Below are 18201 nucleotides of genomic sequence, written 5' to 3'. Positions count from 1 at the left end.
TGGTGCCTGGGGTTGTTCCTCCCCAGGGGCAGCACCTTACACCTGCTTTTGTTGAATTTCATGAGGTTCCCCCTCAGCCCAGCTCTCCAGCCTGTCCAGGTCTCGCTGGATGGCAGCACAGCCTTCTGGTGTATCAGCCACTCCTCCCAGCTTGGTATCATCAGCAAACTTGCTGAGGTTACACTCTATCCCATCGTCCAGGTCATTGATGAATATGCTGAACAGGACTGGACCCAGCACAGACCCCTGGGGAACACCACTAGTGACAGGCCTCCATCCAGACTCTGCTCCATTGATCACAACCCTCTGAGTTCTGTTGCTGAGCCAGTTCTCTATCCACCTCACTGTCCACTCGTCCAACCCAGGCTTCCTTAGCTTGCCTGTGAGGAGGCTAAGGGAGACAATGTCAAATGCCTTACTGAAGTCAAGACAGACAACATCCACTGCTCTCCCTTCATCGATTCAGCCAGTCATGCCATCATAGAAGGCTATCAGGTTGGTCAAGCATGTCCTTCCGTTGGTGAATCAGTTTCCAGGGACAGAGGTGAGGCTGACTGGCCTATAGTTTTCCAGGTCCTCCTTCTTGCCCTTTTTGAAGATTGGAGTGACATTTGCTCTCCTCCAGTCCTCGGGCACCTCTCCTGTCCTCCACGATGCTGATGTATTTGCTTTTACTGCTGATGTATTTAAAGAAGCCCTTCTTGTTATCTTTGACATGCAGTGCCGGATTTAATTCCAAGTGGGCCTTGGCCTTCCTCGTCACATCTCTACGTACCCTGACAACATTCCTATATTCCTCCCAAGTGGCCTTTTCAGTCTCTTTCTCCACATACTGTGAACCTCTTTCTTCCATTTGAGTTTCTCTAGAAGCTCTTTGCTCTTCTGTGCAGGTCTCCTGGCTCCTCTTCCAGACTTCTTCCTCCTGGGGATACACTTCTTGAGCTCAGAGGAAGTGGTCCTTGAAAGCTGTCCAGCTTTCTTGGGCTTCCCTGCCTTCCAGAGCCCTAGCCTATGGGATTCCTCCTAGCAGGTCTTTGAAGAGGCCAAAGTTGGCCCTCTTGAAGTCCAAGGTTGTAACCGGACTCATAACCCTGCTTCGACCTTGCAGTATCCTAAACTCAGCCCTCTCATGGTCACTGCAGCCAAGGGTACCCCCAACTCTCAGATGCTGTCTGAGCCAGCATCTTCTGTAAGGAATTTCACAGATAGACTAGATAGTCGCTTTAGAAGATCTGACTATTTGTTTAGTTAGTTTAAACAGAGCAGTTGGCATTGGAAAATGCTGTTTCTCTGAGAATAGCACACCTGCCATGTGTGAAAACTCACTGTAAGATTTTAAATAACTGGAGACCAGAAGAAGCACTACTGCATTGCCACCCTCCTAGCACTGTTGTCATCTTTCATTCTATCCCATTAGTTACAATATAGTCTGAATATATAGTAATATACATATGTGAATAATGTATGCATTAGATTGACAGAGTAGACGTTTTGGATGTACTTAATGTGAAAAGCATAGAAAACATTTAAGAAATTCCATCTAGAATTTTCACAGAATGAAATTGAAATTTTTCGACTTCTGTTTCATATTAAGAATTAAATTTAACTTCAAAGCATCAGACTTGGTTTGTGCTGGAAGATCCATCGACTCTTATGGTAGTGTCTGGGGTTTTGTTTTATTGTTTCACTGCGTGGAAAGGTGTAAGACGATGTCTGTGTTTTTACCAAATGGAAAGAGTTTCATCAGGAATTGTCTCCACTCCAAATACGTTCAGGTTTTCTTTACTGCAATCAATACAGTTATTCATGGATTTCTGCTCCCAGCTTACTTGTGGCTGTATTTAACACATGTCATTGTACTAGGCTACATAATTTTAAGAACACTTTTTATTGTTGTACAGATGTGGGTTGCAATGAGGCCAGTGTTGTATACAGTCACAGTGCTGTATAAATCTGTCTCCTACTCCTGTAAACATGAGCAGGGTTGCTGTGCATGTTGAGTTTTGTGGATGGTTGATGTCTGTTTTAAATTCCTGTAGTGGCTGAAAACAGCTCAGCAGATCATCCTTGGTATACGTTCAGCAGCCTTGCAGCTTTGCATAAATAATGGCTTAGATGATCTGCATAGTTTTTCTGGTGCTGAAAATAATTAGCATTTGCTGCTGATGAGGCCTATGGCATTATAAAATCCACTTGTTACAATGATGTGTCCTTGGTTGACAGAACAGGGTTGTGTGGTTTGGTTTTTTTTTTGTGGTTTTTTGTTTGGTTGGTTTTTTTCTTGGAATTTTGAGTCTTCTGAAATGAAATGACTGTTTAATTTTCAGTGACTACTTTCTTTTAAATATCAATGGTTACACAGGCACAATTAGGAGCATCTCTGCTTTTTTTTATTGACAGGGATGAACAAACGTTACATAGGAAAAGAAAATAATATATTTTTTTTTTCTTCCTCTCTCTTGTTTGTTGCCTCCAGGTGATTTTCTGTTGAAATATGGTGCTAGGTAGTAAAGTAATGAGATTTAAAGTGAAGACTGCTCCCAAGCTGAGCTTTGGAATTTTTGGGGTGCATATGTGGAACCCAGTTCTTATGGGTGCCAACTACCCATGGTTTTCAGGAACTTCAGTAAAGACTGAAGATCTCTGGCACCATGCAGAGGGCATTTGGTGCTTTTTATTTAGGTCGCAGCTGGATATTTATTAACACCTGTCATTTTGAAGAGTTGATGACACTTAGGCATATGGATGCCATTAATTTTGAGTGAAGTTGGCTGCCTTTGAAAATCTCAACTCTGTCCATCAATGCTAACACTGGAATCACTAGTTGCTTCTCCCTTATGCCATGTTGGGATCCCCTAGTTTCTTGCATGCATTTGGCTCTTTAGTAACCTGCCAGCATTATCTTGAACAAGTTTTATTGCTCCATTCTGCAAAAACAGCATTTAAACTTAAAACCCCAAAACTTTTGTATTGTAGGTTTACTCAGAAAATGCTGTCATGCGTGGGATCTGGGGTCAACACCTGATTTACTGGTTTAGGTTTGGATAGGTGTAAGTTTTGTAGCATCCTGTGTCGTGTGCTTCCTGTGGCAAGGCAGGAAGTTTTAGTTAGCAGATGACACCAAATTGGGTGGGAGTCTCGATCTTCTTGAGGATAAGAAGGCTCTGCAGAGCATCTGAACAGACAGGATCCATGGGCCAAGGTCAATTGTATGAGGCTCAACAAGGCCAAGTGCCTGGTCCTGCACATTGGTCACAAGAACCCCAGGCTTCAGGCTTGGGGAAGAGTGACTGGAAAGCTTCCCAGTGGAGAAGAACCTGGGGGTGCTGGTTGACAGCCATCTGAACATGAGCCAGCAGTGTGCCCAGGTGGCCAAGCAGGCCAACAACATCCTGGCTTATATCAGCAATAGCGTGGCCAGCAGGAGCAGGGAGGTGATCATGACCATGTACTCGGCCCTGGTGAGGCCGCACCTCGAATATGGTGTTCGGTTTTGGGCCCCTCACTACAAGGAGGACATGGAGGTTCTGGAGCAAGTCCAGAGAAGGGCAACGAAGCTGGTGAAGGGTCTGGAGAACAAGTCTGATGAGGAGCAGCTGAGGGAGCTGGGCTTGTTTAGTCTGGAGATGAGGAGGCTGAGGAGAGACCGTATTGCTCTCTACAACTACCTGAAAGGAGGTTGTGGTGAGGTGGGTGTTGGTCTCTTCTCCTAAGTCACTAGTGATAGAATAAAAGGAAATGGCTTCAAGCTGCATCAGGGGAGGCTTACATTGGATATTAGGAAAAATTTCATCACTGAAAGAGTGGTCAGGCATTGGAACAAGCTGCCCAGAGAGGTGGTGGAGTCACCATCCCTGGAGGTGTTCAAAAAACGCGTAGACATGGCACTTCAGGGCATGGTTTAGGAGGTCTGGTGGTGTTGGGTTGACAGTTCAACATGATGATCCTAGAGGTCTTCCAACCTTAATGAAGAAAAAAAAAAAAAAAAGTGGAGGTATGAACATTGGCCAGCAGCTCTGTGGCTGTTCTGAAGTGCTCCATGGGCATACCATAAGAAATACCATCAGAAGCTGCAATCATGTTTGTGTTTTTTCAAACAGGTGTTTGAGACACACATAGTCACCTCTGGAGTGTATATCAATTACAGAAACCTGGGGGCTGGTAGACATCTGACAGGCAGTAGTGGTGTAACTTGGTTCATTTCCACAATGCTGTTCTAATAGGATGCAGCTTACTAACGTAGAGAGCATGGGCTGGCTAAAAACCAACTTTGATTTAATACAGTGAAATTTCTACCCAACTATAGGCAGGAATTAAGTTAATTTTTTATTACTAACTTTTATCCCCCTACAGCTATGATGTAATAGGCCAATGTGAAGTTATGTTTATATTTGTTTCAGGTGTCATCCCTTTAGGGTAAAGCTGTATTACGTGATTTTGAAAAAGAAGATAAATGCAGAGATTATCACAAAAGTAACTTCCATCATTTCAGTTGCTCTGTTTCAGACTGCAGATTGCAACTTGAGAAGAAAAACGGGGTTGCAACCTTTTTTGAAATGCTGTCACACCTGTTTTTGTGGTAAGCCTTTAAACTTTGAAAGGAAGAGAGCCCTCAGGTGAAGGAGGTACCTCTTCTTTGTCCCGTAATATTTTGTTGAGGTTAGGCTGCAGTATGAGGTTGAAATAGCTCAAATTTTTGCCATCAAATTGTTTTAGATTGGATTAGGTTAGAGTTATCCACTTCATAATACTACTGGAAATCTGGTAAAATGTTAGATTGTGATTTTATTGCCTTTTTTTTCTTTTATTTTTCTTTCCTTTCCTTTCAAGAGAGTGTGTAATACCAGCAGTAGCAGCAGCAAATACTTCAGTAAGTTTGCTTCATTGCATTCAAAGCTTGCAGTAAACACTGTGGCAAAATTACGACTCCTGCTTTTCTTTGACCTCAGTGCAAGTGTAATGCCTTGTAAATGTGCATGAGTATGTTGCCACGTCTGATGAGGAAACTGCTGCAGAAATGTACGCCTGAGGCCTTGCAAAGGATTGGTGGCAGATCTAGAAAAAGAAATCAAGGCCTGTTGACTACCTGAATCTGCTCTCGTTTGTCAGGATTGATGCTTGCTTTTAATCAAAGAAGACATGCATCTCTCCACATCATCCACAGTTAGTATTGCCTTTGGCCATTGTAGGAAGACTCAGCAGTTTTGAAAAATTCCCAGTTATTCAGCAAGCACTGCCAACAACTGATTTTGTGTGTGTGTGTGCATGCATCATTTATTTCAACCCAAACCGATTCATCTTTCATTTTCTGGGTTGCCACGCCTTGTGTCCCAGACTGGCTGCGATCAGTGGGGTGGGTGAGGCAGCCCTAGCTCATTGCTTGAGCTTTCCCACAGGAGTGTCAGCTGGAACAACTCAATTTCTTATGTTTTAACTTGATCACCTAAACACTATCGTCTTAACCATCCCCCCTCTTTTTTTAAATAAGGAGAATAAGTCTGAAAGTGGAAGTATGACTTTAATGCCTGAAATAATACAGTTATTGCAATAAGGTTTTCTCATTTTACTTAAATCACAACTGGCCATGGTTTGCATAGAGGGAATAAATTAAGCTACGTGCACAGTGTGGTGTTACATCTCTTACATAAAAGGGTAGGTCAGGCAGAAATATTTACATACACCCTGCGAATATGCCAAAGTCCTCTCCTCCTAAGCACTCTTGTAGGTTGGCTTAAGTTATTAATAAAATTGCTTATCCCTGGTATCTACTGACACGTAGGCAGGCAATTGGTATAATTTTGTGAGCTACACAATCCAAAATGTTTTTGGCCACAATTTTTAATGGCACTGTATAAAAGTTTTTAAGGAGCATCCGTATGACCTTGAGCTGGCTTCATGGTTAAGGTGGCCGTGGTAGGCTGGTTCATCTGTGACAAGTGGTATCACTGGCTTCCAGCTGTGGCTGTTGTTGGGAGGATGTGAATAAGAATATGTTAATTGATAGCCTGTGAATAATCAACTTAGCCCTGTTATTTTTGTACGAAGCAGACTAAAGAGCTTTTGCATTACATGTTGAAGTGTAGGAGGGCTTTGCTCTGCTTTTTTTTGTCTGGAGATCCTTTTTACCAGTTTTTACTTTCAGAATACTCCATGGTGGCATGCCTCAGACTTCCGCTCTTTCTGATACTTGCACCTGACAGTTAAAAAGACTTGTAAATGATGTTACATGCCTAATATTACTTTGTTCTTTTTTGCATCTGATTAAACATTTTAAGCACTAGACTAGGCAGGATGGGGTAACTCTTGGTCCGCTGACTAGACTGGGTTTGCCCTTGGTCCCTCTGGGAGCTGAGCAGTGGGCAGTGCAGAGTGTCTCTTCCATCAGTGCAGATTGCTTCCACTTGTGTCCGTCTCCCTGCACCGCTCAGGAGCTGCAGCGGCTGCTTTGTGAATATGGTTCTAATTGCCTTCCACTGCTCTTCACAACTTATTCTTGTGGCAAAGCTTGTCCGAAGCTTTGAGCTGCTATTAGGTTGTTTGGTTTGGTTTTTTGCAAGACAATCCTGTTTCTGGGCTCATCTGCAATCATATGCTGGAAGTACGTTTTTACTTTGTGGCTGCATGTAAGAATATGAAATCAGATGTCAGGATATGTGGCTGCGAGAGAGACCAACAGTGAGAACGAGTCAGGCTCCTGTGCCGTGGGGATGGAAGCAAGTTGCCTGCTTGAGCTCCCACCCCCGAGAAAAATTTTTTCCCCACCAGTCTCGGAAGTGGTGTCCTCTAGTGAGCATAGTGTTATCCCAATGATGAAGCTTTGTTCAGTTTGCAGCACGGAGATTTATGGGTGCTTTACCTAGAAATTAAATAGTAGTGCTGCTGAACTTTCTTTCTGTAAACAGAATATTTTTTACAGGAGGTCTTGAAACTTGCACTTAAGTATTTACATTTTTAAACTTTGAACTTAGCTTGGTATAACTAGGCGAGATACTTTGAGAGATAACCGTGCTATTTGCTGGCATTTGAGAAGGTCAGTTATGCAAATAATGAGCAGAATAAAAAAGCCAAACCAAAAAACCAAGTTTGTCAAATGTATTTGCTACTATGAATCCATTATCTGGATGCAACTGTAGCGGTGTCTGATGTCAGTTCAGAAATACTTAAGTATTCTGCTGTGCAAAATTTTAAGTCCAGTGTATGTTGAATATACGTCTATCTTGTGAACTTGAATGGGATTGGCTGTTTGTGTGTCCTTTAGAAAGTACTTGGAAAACACCCCACAGCATCTTATGGTGACAGTAAAACTGTGGCCCCCTAAAAATTGAAACGCAAATACCTTGATTGTTTCACAAAGCATAGCCAAAAGAGAAAAGTTTTGGCTAGTATGTTGCAAGAACTATAGATGAGGTTGTGTGTAAACGAGGTGAGACAAAGTGGCAGATATTCAGCTGGTGTCTCAGCTGTATTTTGAGCAGCTGAAGGTTGAATCTCTGTGTAACTTCTAATTTCAAGAGCCAGTCCCAGCTTTCTTTGCCCAACAGGCGTTACTGTGTGGGGTTCAGTGAAGTAATTTTTTGTTCAAGAAAAAGAAAAGTGAGGCCCCATAACTTTCATAACTGCTTTATTTAAAACCTCATAATCATTATTCATTTAATTTGGCCAACAGTCTTTTCAATAATCCCAAGCGTTAACATGTCTGTCACTCTGGGCTCTCGCAGGTGAGTGCTGTTTGACAAGGAGCGCTCTCTCTCTGCCCCTGCTTCCCTGGGATGCTGCCCGAGCGCGGTCTGCGTGTTGGCAGGCACGCTCAATGGGCTTCTTTCACCAAAGTGTAAAACTTGGCTGTAAGGCGGGGTTGGAAAGACACACTGACTTGCTGTTGCACAAAGAAAATTGTTGCTCCTCAGGGAAATAACAAAGTTAGAACTCTGGTGCCAAGTGTTATAGGATGCCGGCACAGCGAGTGTTTGCATTCTGAGAGATCTCTGCCTTGCCATTAACAAGGAGTGATTGTGCAGGAGGAAAGTATTTGCTTTGCCTTCAAGACCTGTGCAGCAGTGAGCAGAATTTCCATTAGAATTTATTCGTTGCCTGACACTTAGGGTTTTTTTTCTTAGACACCATCAGCTGGCATACTTGGCTTTAAATTGGAGGGAATTAATTTGTAATAGGTTGCTGTGAGGTAATACAATAATCTCCCTGTTTAGTAAAAGTCTGATTTATATGGCATGGTTTTCATCCCAGGATATACACGTGAAAGGGAAGAGCGTCCTAATTGCTCCTACATCCCATGCAGTAAGAACATAGATTTTGGAGGAGTTTATGCTAAAAGCAAAGTTGTCGAATAGTTAAAGGTATTTATAAAGTGTTAATATCCTTTTTTGGCTCCTGAGTAGGTGATCAACTCATATTATTGCATGTAGAACTTGCTGTTAAAATTGTGTTTTTATTTTCTTCATCAGAAATCAAGCTCAAGTCTTTCTTACTGCTTAACAGAATTTTTGAAGGCACAAAGGACTTTTCTGGTGAATTCAGAGAAAGGTTTTCAAAGCTGTGATGCAGTGTAGGAAGGAAAATAATCCAGTCTATTGGAAGTTTTGTGAGAGCATTGGTTAGAAAAGCATCACAGTGTATTTCCAGGTAGAAAGGATGCGGACATCTTGAATACTCAGTTACTATGGAGTAATGCTCTAAAATGGAGACGTCCATAGCTGTGGTTATAGATGGGGCAAAGGATGGGAACTTCCTAATGGTAAAGAGGCATTTTGGGCTTATTGCGAGTAGTGCTGCGGCACATCAGTGTTTGAATGTATGTGGTTGAGTGTTCAGGAAGAATAATGCTTCCTTTCTTCTGCAGTGCCTTTCTCCCCCCACTCTTGCTGAAACACATTTCAGTGAAGTACAAACCAATTACATGTTTCACACCTTACCTGATGGTATTTTTTTCCTCCTCAGCAGTGATGTTTTCTCATCCTGTCCAGTTATGTTCAGATCTGTGCCGAAATTGGCAAGTAAAACTTTGTGCCTTCTGAATAATTTATATTATCAGATCAGATTGGAACCCATGATCAAATTACTGGCAGATGTTAGTTGCTAGAATTGTACCCTGGATTACTGGTGATCATTAATTTAGCAGACCTTAAAACTGCAGTGTCTGTTCTTGAGAAAGTACAGAAATTGGAGAATAGAGGCACTTTACATTTTCCAGCAGTACCTGAGAGAACCATACATTAAATCCCGATATAAAATGGAACAACTTTTTTGTCTGAGTAGAATTACATCTGCACATACTAGCTTTGACCGAAATATTTTATGATAAATCAGTGTTACGAACAAACTATAGCACAGAGCTTATAGACTGTAGTATGCAGTACTCCTCTCAAATGTTTTGACTGTGCTATAGATGGTTTTGCATTAGTAGAACAAAAAGAGCAGAGGATTTTCCAGGATCACGTGGGAGGTTTTCTGGGTTGTTTTTTTTTTTTGACTCTCATGACATGAATTCACAGCTTTTTGCCCCCATTTGCAAGGTGTAACAGTTTATGTGTACTTTGCTTTGAAGCCTCCCTCTTCTGCAAATGAACTGTCTGCTATGGGTGATTAAAGCATAGGAAAAGGACGTGTCCCCCTTGTAAACTGCTGCAACATCTATTTGTTTATGGAGTAGTAGTAACTCAGTGACTTTTCAGGTTTACGCACACACCATTTCCATCTCCTATCATTAAATCTGCCTCTGGATGTTTCATTACTTCCAGAAGACTGGCCAGGATTAATATGACCCAGACCACCCGTGCCTCTGCTTCTGTCCTCCTGAGGTCTGTCTGCAGGTTTTAGCTCTTAATTACAGTACTCAGAGTCATCTTACTTTTAACATTGTACCTCTTTCTTTTTAGGGTTTTATATATTACTTTTCCTCAGCTAGCAATCAAAAACTCAGAGGCTCATTTCCTTGCTTCCTTTTCTGGAAATGAGTTGTCTTTTTTTTAGCTGAACTGAAGGATAAGGCCCAAGCATTACTATATAAAGATCCTGCTTACCACATGTTAAGGAAGGTCATGGAGTTTCTTAAACTTCAGTCCATTAAAACAGCTCTAAAGGGCTGTGCATTAATTACATTTCTGCTTAGCTTAGTACAGTGGTGTTTCTTGCTTACTGAGAAAGCCCTGACTTCAGATAGCACGAGCTCCGTTTCAGGTGCCTGGGACAGGTTTTCTGCTGGTCATTAAGGAATGAATGAATTCAGGGTATACTTTTGGTTGCTTTCAAATATATCTGTTTTAAAAAGCCAGTGACTGCTATTCTGATGATTCTTTCTTTACAAACACCAACTCAGATCTGTTGACTTGCTCTATTTTGTCCAAATTAAAAACATACCCAACTCAGCCAGTCAAATTCCTGGTTGCTCTGGCATGAGCAGTATTAGCTCATCTAAGAATAGACTTACGGTTTATTTACCCTGACATTTTCAGCTTCTTTTCAATCAAAATAGTAAGAATACATTACTTTTTTTTTTTTTTAAATGAGTATATTAGTAGTCTCTTCAAAACAAAAAAAGCCATTGCCTCAGGAAGAACTGAACACCCTTGATCTGACTGGCAGATTTTGCTGTGGAAATTCTGTATTTTAAGTCATTCGGTAGAAAAAGAACTTTCTTGTTATCTCTGTAAAAATATAATTAGGTGTGATACTATATTGAAAAAGTGCGTTATTTTTCAAATATAGGAATCTTGTCATTTTTAGTTTGATGTGTTTAATACATATTGCCTTTACTTAAAGGAACTGTTGCTCACGGAAGCTACCAACAGAATGAGCTGAGGTATGTTTCCTGTTAGATAAAGCCAAATTTCCTATCTGCAGCCTGGCAGTCACCTGTCAGTTGTGGAATAGTTAGAATTAGAAACACCTTCCTTTGATTTTTTTACTGTTTTGGTTTTTTTTTTTTTCTTCCCTGAAACACTTGCTTCTTGGATAATACTGCTATTAGCAATGTAATGTTCAGTAAATTATCTGCCTCTGACAGAGCAACAGTGTTTGTTTATGCTTTAGGTCTGTGATGGTATCCTCAAGAAAAGAGGAGATGTATATGTAGCAATTTTGATTTGTTTTGTTTTGTTCCCAGTGTGTCCATCCCTTCCCCCCCACACCCAAGCCTGGATAGTCAGTCTGCACTCATCTCCAAAAGGTCTGATTTTGTTCCAGCAGGTAGGAAATTTTTACTTATGCTTGCGGGAGAACCTGCCTGCAACATCCCATGAGAATACAGTTTCCATGTTGGTTTAGTTTAATGTATCCTGTCAGAAACTGAAATACACACCCCTCAGTTTTATTTAGGTAAAAAAAGAAAAAGAAAACGGGGGGTGGGGGGGAAAAAGGTGATAACTTTCCCCTGATGCAGGCTCCCAGGAAGATGACAGGGTTGTGTTCCCACTCCTCCCATTTAGCTTCAGTTGTGTTTTAAAGGCAGTTCATGGTTCCCAGGACAGTAAAGAAACCCTGCATTTTCCTCTGTGTGCGTCCCACAACAGTTATGAGCAGTGCTTGGATAGTGAAAATTTCACATGATAGATGAGAATAAACTGTTGTTCATAGAGGCATAGAGCAGCCCCTTAGACAGGACTCAATCATAACTCACCTAGTCCTTTTAATCCTTATTTTCTGGTAGCTCTTAGCCTTTCAAAAACAAAAATCAAACTATAGGAATAACCACAATGACACTAAAATTCAGCCCAGAAGAGGGAGAAATGCTAGACACACAGCGTGAAACCCACTGGGAAACTGGCGCTTGCTTGATGTGTGGAAGGTGCTCAAATACAGATGAGTGTCAGTAGAAATCTTCTTTGATGGCCTTACGTGATGATTTCCTGCTTCCAGGAAAAAAAGTGTGCTTTTTTTTTCTTTGTGTTTTGTTGAGAGGGATGGCAGTCTAGGTAGCACAGTCAGTTATTTCTTTTCACCTGTTATGTGTCAGAAAGAAGGGTGTGCTTGTGTTATTAGCTGCTTCTCCCATTAAAAATAATGCTTGTTCTGGAGTTTGTGCAATATTGTCTATGAAATTCTGTCCACTGGGAGTTGGGGATGAACTGGCTTCATCCATCCTGCCTTTGGTTCAAGTCTGAGTTTTTCAGTGTGGCTGAGAAGGGGACTTGGGATGTCGGAAACACCCTTGAAATTTGTGTCAGTTGTCTTTGCTGTACTGTCATACCTTTCATTTCCACTGTAGTAATTCACTGTCCCAGATACCAGCACTGGCTTGCTGGCAGAAAGTGTCCAGGGCCCATTTTTGTGGCCAAAAGGCACTCTGAGTGCAGGAGAAGTCAGGGCTCTGTGCCTTAATGTGCAGTGATACCATCTCAGAGGATTTCTTGGCTATGAAGGAGTTCCTCTCTGAAACAATGATGTGCTGTCTGCCTCCCCTCCGTCTGTATGCTGTTATGAATGCCATGTGTTTTCTTCCACAAACTGGAAGGAAGTTGTGGTTTCACAAGGACCTACTTGCCTTCCATTCCACAAGGAAGAAGATAGGTTTTTTAATTTTTATTTTAACTGGGTCGGCAATTATGTAATAAAAAGGGTATGACTGCAGTGATTAAGATGAATTAGCCAAAATGTTTAGCAAGCTACTAAAGCCATGAAATCATACAATTAGTGGTGAAGCGGTAACAGCAAGTTGGCCTTTCAGCTCAATACTGTACAGATTTTTTCATTCAGAGACGTAGAATAGATTCAAATTCAGACCGTAGGTGTTACTCTAAAACAAAAACCTTGGGTGACAAGTGTATTTGTAAAGGTATATATTTGCAAAAGCAAATTTTCAAAATTGAGATATGTGGTGGGTAGTAGAATACTCCTGTTCACTTCAGTGGTGGTTATGGAAACTTAGCCTGCACGCTGCACAGTTACAATTGTATGTGCAAATGAGCGCTGTCCAGGCTTGGTAACTTACTGCTAGAGCGCTCAGCCAAAAAAAGGCTTGTAAAGGAGCTTTTTCTTATGGGATGTTCTGCTTACATTGTGTTTGTATTAATCTGCAAAGATACAGCCCATAAAAAAGCAGTCAAGTCAGTAGGAGCCCAAGGAGAAATAGGTTCAATTTCAAATAGAAATCTAAAGCTGGTTTTAAATGCTTCTGCTCCAGCGACATCCAGCTACCTCCTAAAACATGTATGTTACACAAGAGCTTTGCATCTTAAAGCAGGGTACTATGAGGTTTTGATTACTGTAGTTTCAGGCCAAAGGCTGAACCCTTATGGCTAAATGAAATGCCTATTTTTGTACAAGACATGACTCTCTTACATGGAGGTGAGTATGTCTCTGTGTCAAAATCCGTTGATATTCTCATGGCATGTCTTCTGCTCTCAGCATGACCTGAGAATGTTGTAGCTCTGATCTACTTAAGCAGCTATTATATTTATTTAGATGTGCTGTTATGGGATTTACGGAGAGCCTGTATTAGGCCATAAATTCAGCCTTCAGCCTCCTGCAAAAAAGATATTATGGAAGAAGACCTTTCAGCACGGGATCCTGGATGCAATGATAATGTATTTGTTTACATGTTTTTTCGGGCTGCATTCAGAGATTCTAAAAGTGTAGACAGATTTCAAATGATGATTTAATTGTTTACAAGTGAGCGTTTTCTGCAGCATACAAAGGAGATGAACTAATCCCAAAAGGCTTTTTGATATAACTCGAACAGATGATTTCCTGACATTGTTATATATCCTGGTTTAAGGCGATGAATAATTAGCTATTTAAGTTTTTTTAAAAAATACCTTGAGAACTAGATGTCAGCTGAAAAGCTGTCAGTAAATTTGGAACAGCTTTGCATGTCAAGTTGATTATAGCAATGAATAAAAGGAATTACCAGGAAAATGAACCATGCAGTGTGCAGTTTTTAACTTCAGTCTCCCCACAGTTTCTCCCATTTCATTCTCCAGATTCCTAGGGTGCTTGTGATATTATCAAGCTGTGGAGTTCCCTTTCACAAAATCCTTTTCTGTGGGCAACTCTTTCTTGCTATTTACTCCACTTCATCAATGTGCAGTCACTTGAAACTTTACATTCAAGGATTTCCCCCCCTCCAGACCCAAGTGCCATTAATAGCATCTTTTGTCTGACTTCCTGAAATATGGAAAGCCACTTACTGCACAGCATCAGTTCCAGGCGACAGCCCGGGACCAGGCAGCGCAGCTGAGGGCAGTGGGTTCTCCTCTCCTGCACATCCAGCAAGCTGCCATGTTTACCCTCTAGTAACAGAGGTTATTTTGTGTTTTCTAGAGTGGATCAGATGGGCATATTCTCTGTGCAGTTAGTAACAGAGTAGTTGCTAGGTCTGAGCTGAACAGTTTGCAGGCTTACTGGGACTGTACTAAGTGAATTGCAATAAACAGTTTTGGAGCGTTTTTAACAAGAGCATTAAGTTGGTTTTGAAGGTTTGAATCCTGCACGTGGCTGTGCATAAAAGTGCACTATGGACATATAAAAGAGTCAGTGTCTTAAAAATCGGGTTCATTTAAGCAGATGGGACTGAATTAATGTTATTTGAATTATTCAGCTTGAAAATAAAATCATGCATCTGTATTAAAGTTAGGAAATTAGATGGGCCGAATCTCCTGACACCTACATGTGTGCAAGCAGTCCTGACTGCAGTGTGGTGAATGGAGATTCATTAGCAGGAATTGCGAGACTCTGTGTTCATGTTATTACATGAGCATTGCCATGGCATCTGAAGGCCAGTGCAAAATGGAGCTGCTCGAGGGCCATCTTGTGTCTAGATGGCAATTGCTGTTTACCAACACAGAATACCTGTTTTGATATGCTGAAGTGGCAGACTTAGCCTTTCTGCCATCGTCACTGTCACAGAGGTGCACAAAGTCACATTAGGCAGGTGATGTAACCCAAAATAATAGTTATACTAATCAGAAGTGTTTTGGTACTCTGACAAATGGTAGTAAACCACAGGTACAGGATGCCAACAGGAATTAATACTACACCACCGATTTGAGAATTCCTAAGCTTTAGAACGATGACTCAAGGTGTGCACTCACCTAATAAGGCAAGGGCTCTCGGCCTCGGGGAGTTACCTTGGGTGGTGTCCCGAGCCAAGGGGAGAGTCCCCGAATGCAGAGCTGCTGCGCTGAGGAGGACTGACTCCATTTGGACCCCATTTATACCCTCGTCAAACCTGACTAGGGTAATACATGATCGTGTCGGTTCCTATTGCCTGCGGACTCTGCCCGCTGGTGACTGGGTACATGCTACAGTCATCAACAAGGCATAAGGGCGTGAAAAGAATCAGTGGCTGCTTTGTTTCAACAGTCGGAAAGCCCTGGTCTTTATCAGAGTGGGTGCACCTGCCACAGTCACAACTGTAGTGAGCCAAAGCAGTGCTGGAAACCTGTTTCAGAAGTGAGAGGGAGGTTCCCCTGGCAGAGGCAGCTGTGCTGTTTATGAAGAGGAGGCTTATAGAAAATAGATTGCAGATGGTCTGACAGCAGTGATGCACCAAAGAAAGGGGACAAAAAAGGAAAAGAAGGAAAACCTGGAAATTAAGGATGGCGATGAGAGGTTCCTCGCTGACTGCTTCCCTGTTCAGAGAGTGAGCAGCAGTGAAGTTGCTTTCCACTGGGTATTACTGCAACTCTTTCTTTTGCCTGTGCCTCTTTCTTGCCATACCATTTAAATGGATGGCGTGGAACAAGGCTTGCTCAAGAATGCTTTAAAATCATTGGAACTGGGCATTAATAAACCATGTGTCCCATTTTAGTACAGCCATGTTGGCTTCAGCTGGTCAGCTGATCACATGGGAATGTTTCACATATGTTGAAAATAAACAATCATTTTGGGCTACAGTAGTTTTCACACTGATTCAGCATAAATACAGTAGCCGTGTATACCAGTGTGGTGTATAGTGATACAAAACCAAACTCCTACAGTGTATTACTAAGTACTTGGCTGTTTGTGAGGGGCTTAATGGCATCACATGAATGGATTGGTAGCTAAATGAAGGATTGACTAAGCTAATCTCTGTGAGAATCCTCTTTAATGAGTTAATGAGGTGTTCTTATGGGCGCCCTACACACACAGATGCTGAGGAGAGATTTTTCCAATTTACCAAGTGATGAAACTTGGATCTGCATCCAGGCTGATAATAAAAATGATGGATAGGTTCCGTTATTTGGGAAAAATATGTTTTAGTTCTGGCATGAAAACTGCAGAAGGGAGCCAAAACTGCTGCTCTACCTGCATATTCTTTATCTTTTCCTGTAGCATATTGATTAAACTGAAAGCCTGATGCTGAGCCCTCAGTACTTCCAAAGTCTGAAAATCAGCAGCTATACTTTAAAAAGTTATCTATTTCGTCTTCTAAAAATCAGCATTACCAACTTCTGTTCTGATTCAGTTGTTATTTTTTTTGTTGTGCGGTTTTTTTGGCTTTGGTTTTTTTGGGGGGGGGGGCTGGGGTGTGTTCTGTTTTTTGTGGGTTTGGGTTTTTTTTTTTTTCCCTCACCTCTCCTAAAGATTGGAATGTATTCAGTTTATGCAGAGGAAGTGTCTGGTCCTAAACTGATTTATTAGGGATGTTATTGCATAAAACCACAATTTTTTCAGCTATATGAGGGAAATGGAGAATACAAATCTTGGTGGAATTTAGGGCACTGTATTATGTGTGGTGGTGGGATTGTTTGTTTTCTGGCTGCGCCTGAATGGAGGTCTCACCTTTCCTCCTGTCAGTGGACTCCTGTATACCTGACATCTGCGAAGGACTGAATTTCTGTGATACAGCTCATTTGACTCTCAGGAGACAGAGAAAGTTATGTTTATTTTCAGCGTGGCCAGTGCATGGGTCTGTGTGAGAGGGGTGAGGGGGATGGGTGATGAGCGGCTGTAGACTGAGTGTGTCTGATCTGCCTGTCAAGGATCTGGGAACAGTATCCTGGTGCTGGACACGTCCTCTTCAACTTACGGTAGGCTTGCATCCATCAGACACAGTCTGGCTTTAATGCAATCTAAAGATTTCGTTAGTGTGCTCTTTAATTCTTGTTCCAGGTCATTAATGAACTTGTTCAGTCGACCTCCCCTCAGCTCAATACAGTGCCATTTATCATTATCATTTGTTTACAGTCCTGCAGCCCGTTCTCAATTCCAGTGCTGTGCACTGGTCCTTCCCAAGTCTTTTTGAATTAATTTTTCAATTAGGGTTTTGTGAGACACAGTATCAGATGCTGTCCTAAAATCCAAAAAATATGACCTCCACTGTGTTCCTTTAATCCACTCTGTCTGTAACTCTGTCAAAGAACAAATAAAGCAATTAAATTTGTCCGGCAGGCTTTATTCTGTATAAAGCTACGCAGGCTGCTTCTCATTCTTTTACCCTCAAGATTTGTAGCTGGATTTTCTTAATGAAGCTGACTTCCCCTTGTCTTTTTTTTGTTGTTGTTGTTCTTTTCCCTTTCCCTCATAAAAGACCTAGGGCAGTGTTCCCAGCCACTTGCTGTCCTCAGTTTATTCTTTTGAAAGATCCTGTGCATGAGAATAGCAGGATGGAAATGCTCAGGGCATGACCCAGGCTCTGCCCAGCTGTGCCCCTCTGCAGAGGGGGCCCAAGTGATTGCAGAAGGGCGCAAGATGGTGAAGAGCTGAACCGAATCCTCGCAGCATTAAATGACAGCATGGCTGTCACCGAATAGCCATGCTTTACTCCTCTTTGAGACCAGGGATTGTCTTTTTCTGTGCAGTGCAAAATCAGGTGAAAATGTGCTTTTTTTCTTTTATTGTTTTTGTTATTGGGGTTATGCAGAGACCACTTAAACTGGCCTACCACCGTACCTCTTTCGTTTCCAAGTGCTTTGGTACAGATTTCCAGCATGATTACCTGTGATAGATACAATTGAAATATGCAACTCTTCTGCCGGCTGGCTGACTTCTGTTCACACCATAGCAGTGCCTGACTCAGCTTTGAAGCTTGTTGTGCCTGAAGCCTGTCCTCTCTGGCTGCTCATTTAAGTTTTGAACGTGTTCCTTAGTGCAGGCTTTAATTTTCCTCTGGTAACGTATCTGCCTGGAAACTTTAAATGAGCCTGATCTTTGAACTCAGTCACAGCCTTCCTGCTGATTTTCTGTACTGTGTGCTGTTTCAGATAATATTCAAGGAGAGTGGTTTGGGATTGTTCTGGTCAGAGATGATGACTGGAGCTGTTGTCA

General features: G+C 41.8%; 1 protein-coding gene across 4 annotated transcripts in view; it reads left to right on the top strand.

Annotated features, from left to right (window-relative positions):
* Window positions 1-18201, top strand: part of XYLT1 (xylosyltransferase 1) — a 202502-nt gene that overhangs the window by 27882 nt on the left and 156419 nt on the right. The gene's annotated exons all lie outside the window — the stretch shown is intronic.

The sequence above is a fragment of the Phalacrocorax aristotelis genome, chromosome 10 (assembly GCF_949628215.1).
Source record: "Phalacrocorax aristotelis chromosome 10, bGulAri2.1, whole genome shotgun sequence".
NCBI classification, from domain to species: domain Eukaryota; kingdom Metazoa; phylum Chordata; class Aves; order Suliformes; family Phalacrocoracidae; genus Phalacrocorax; species Phalacrocorax aristotelis.
This window is presented reverse-complemented; position numbering and strand designations above follow the sequence as displayed.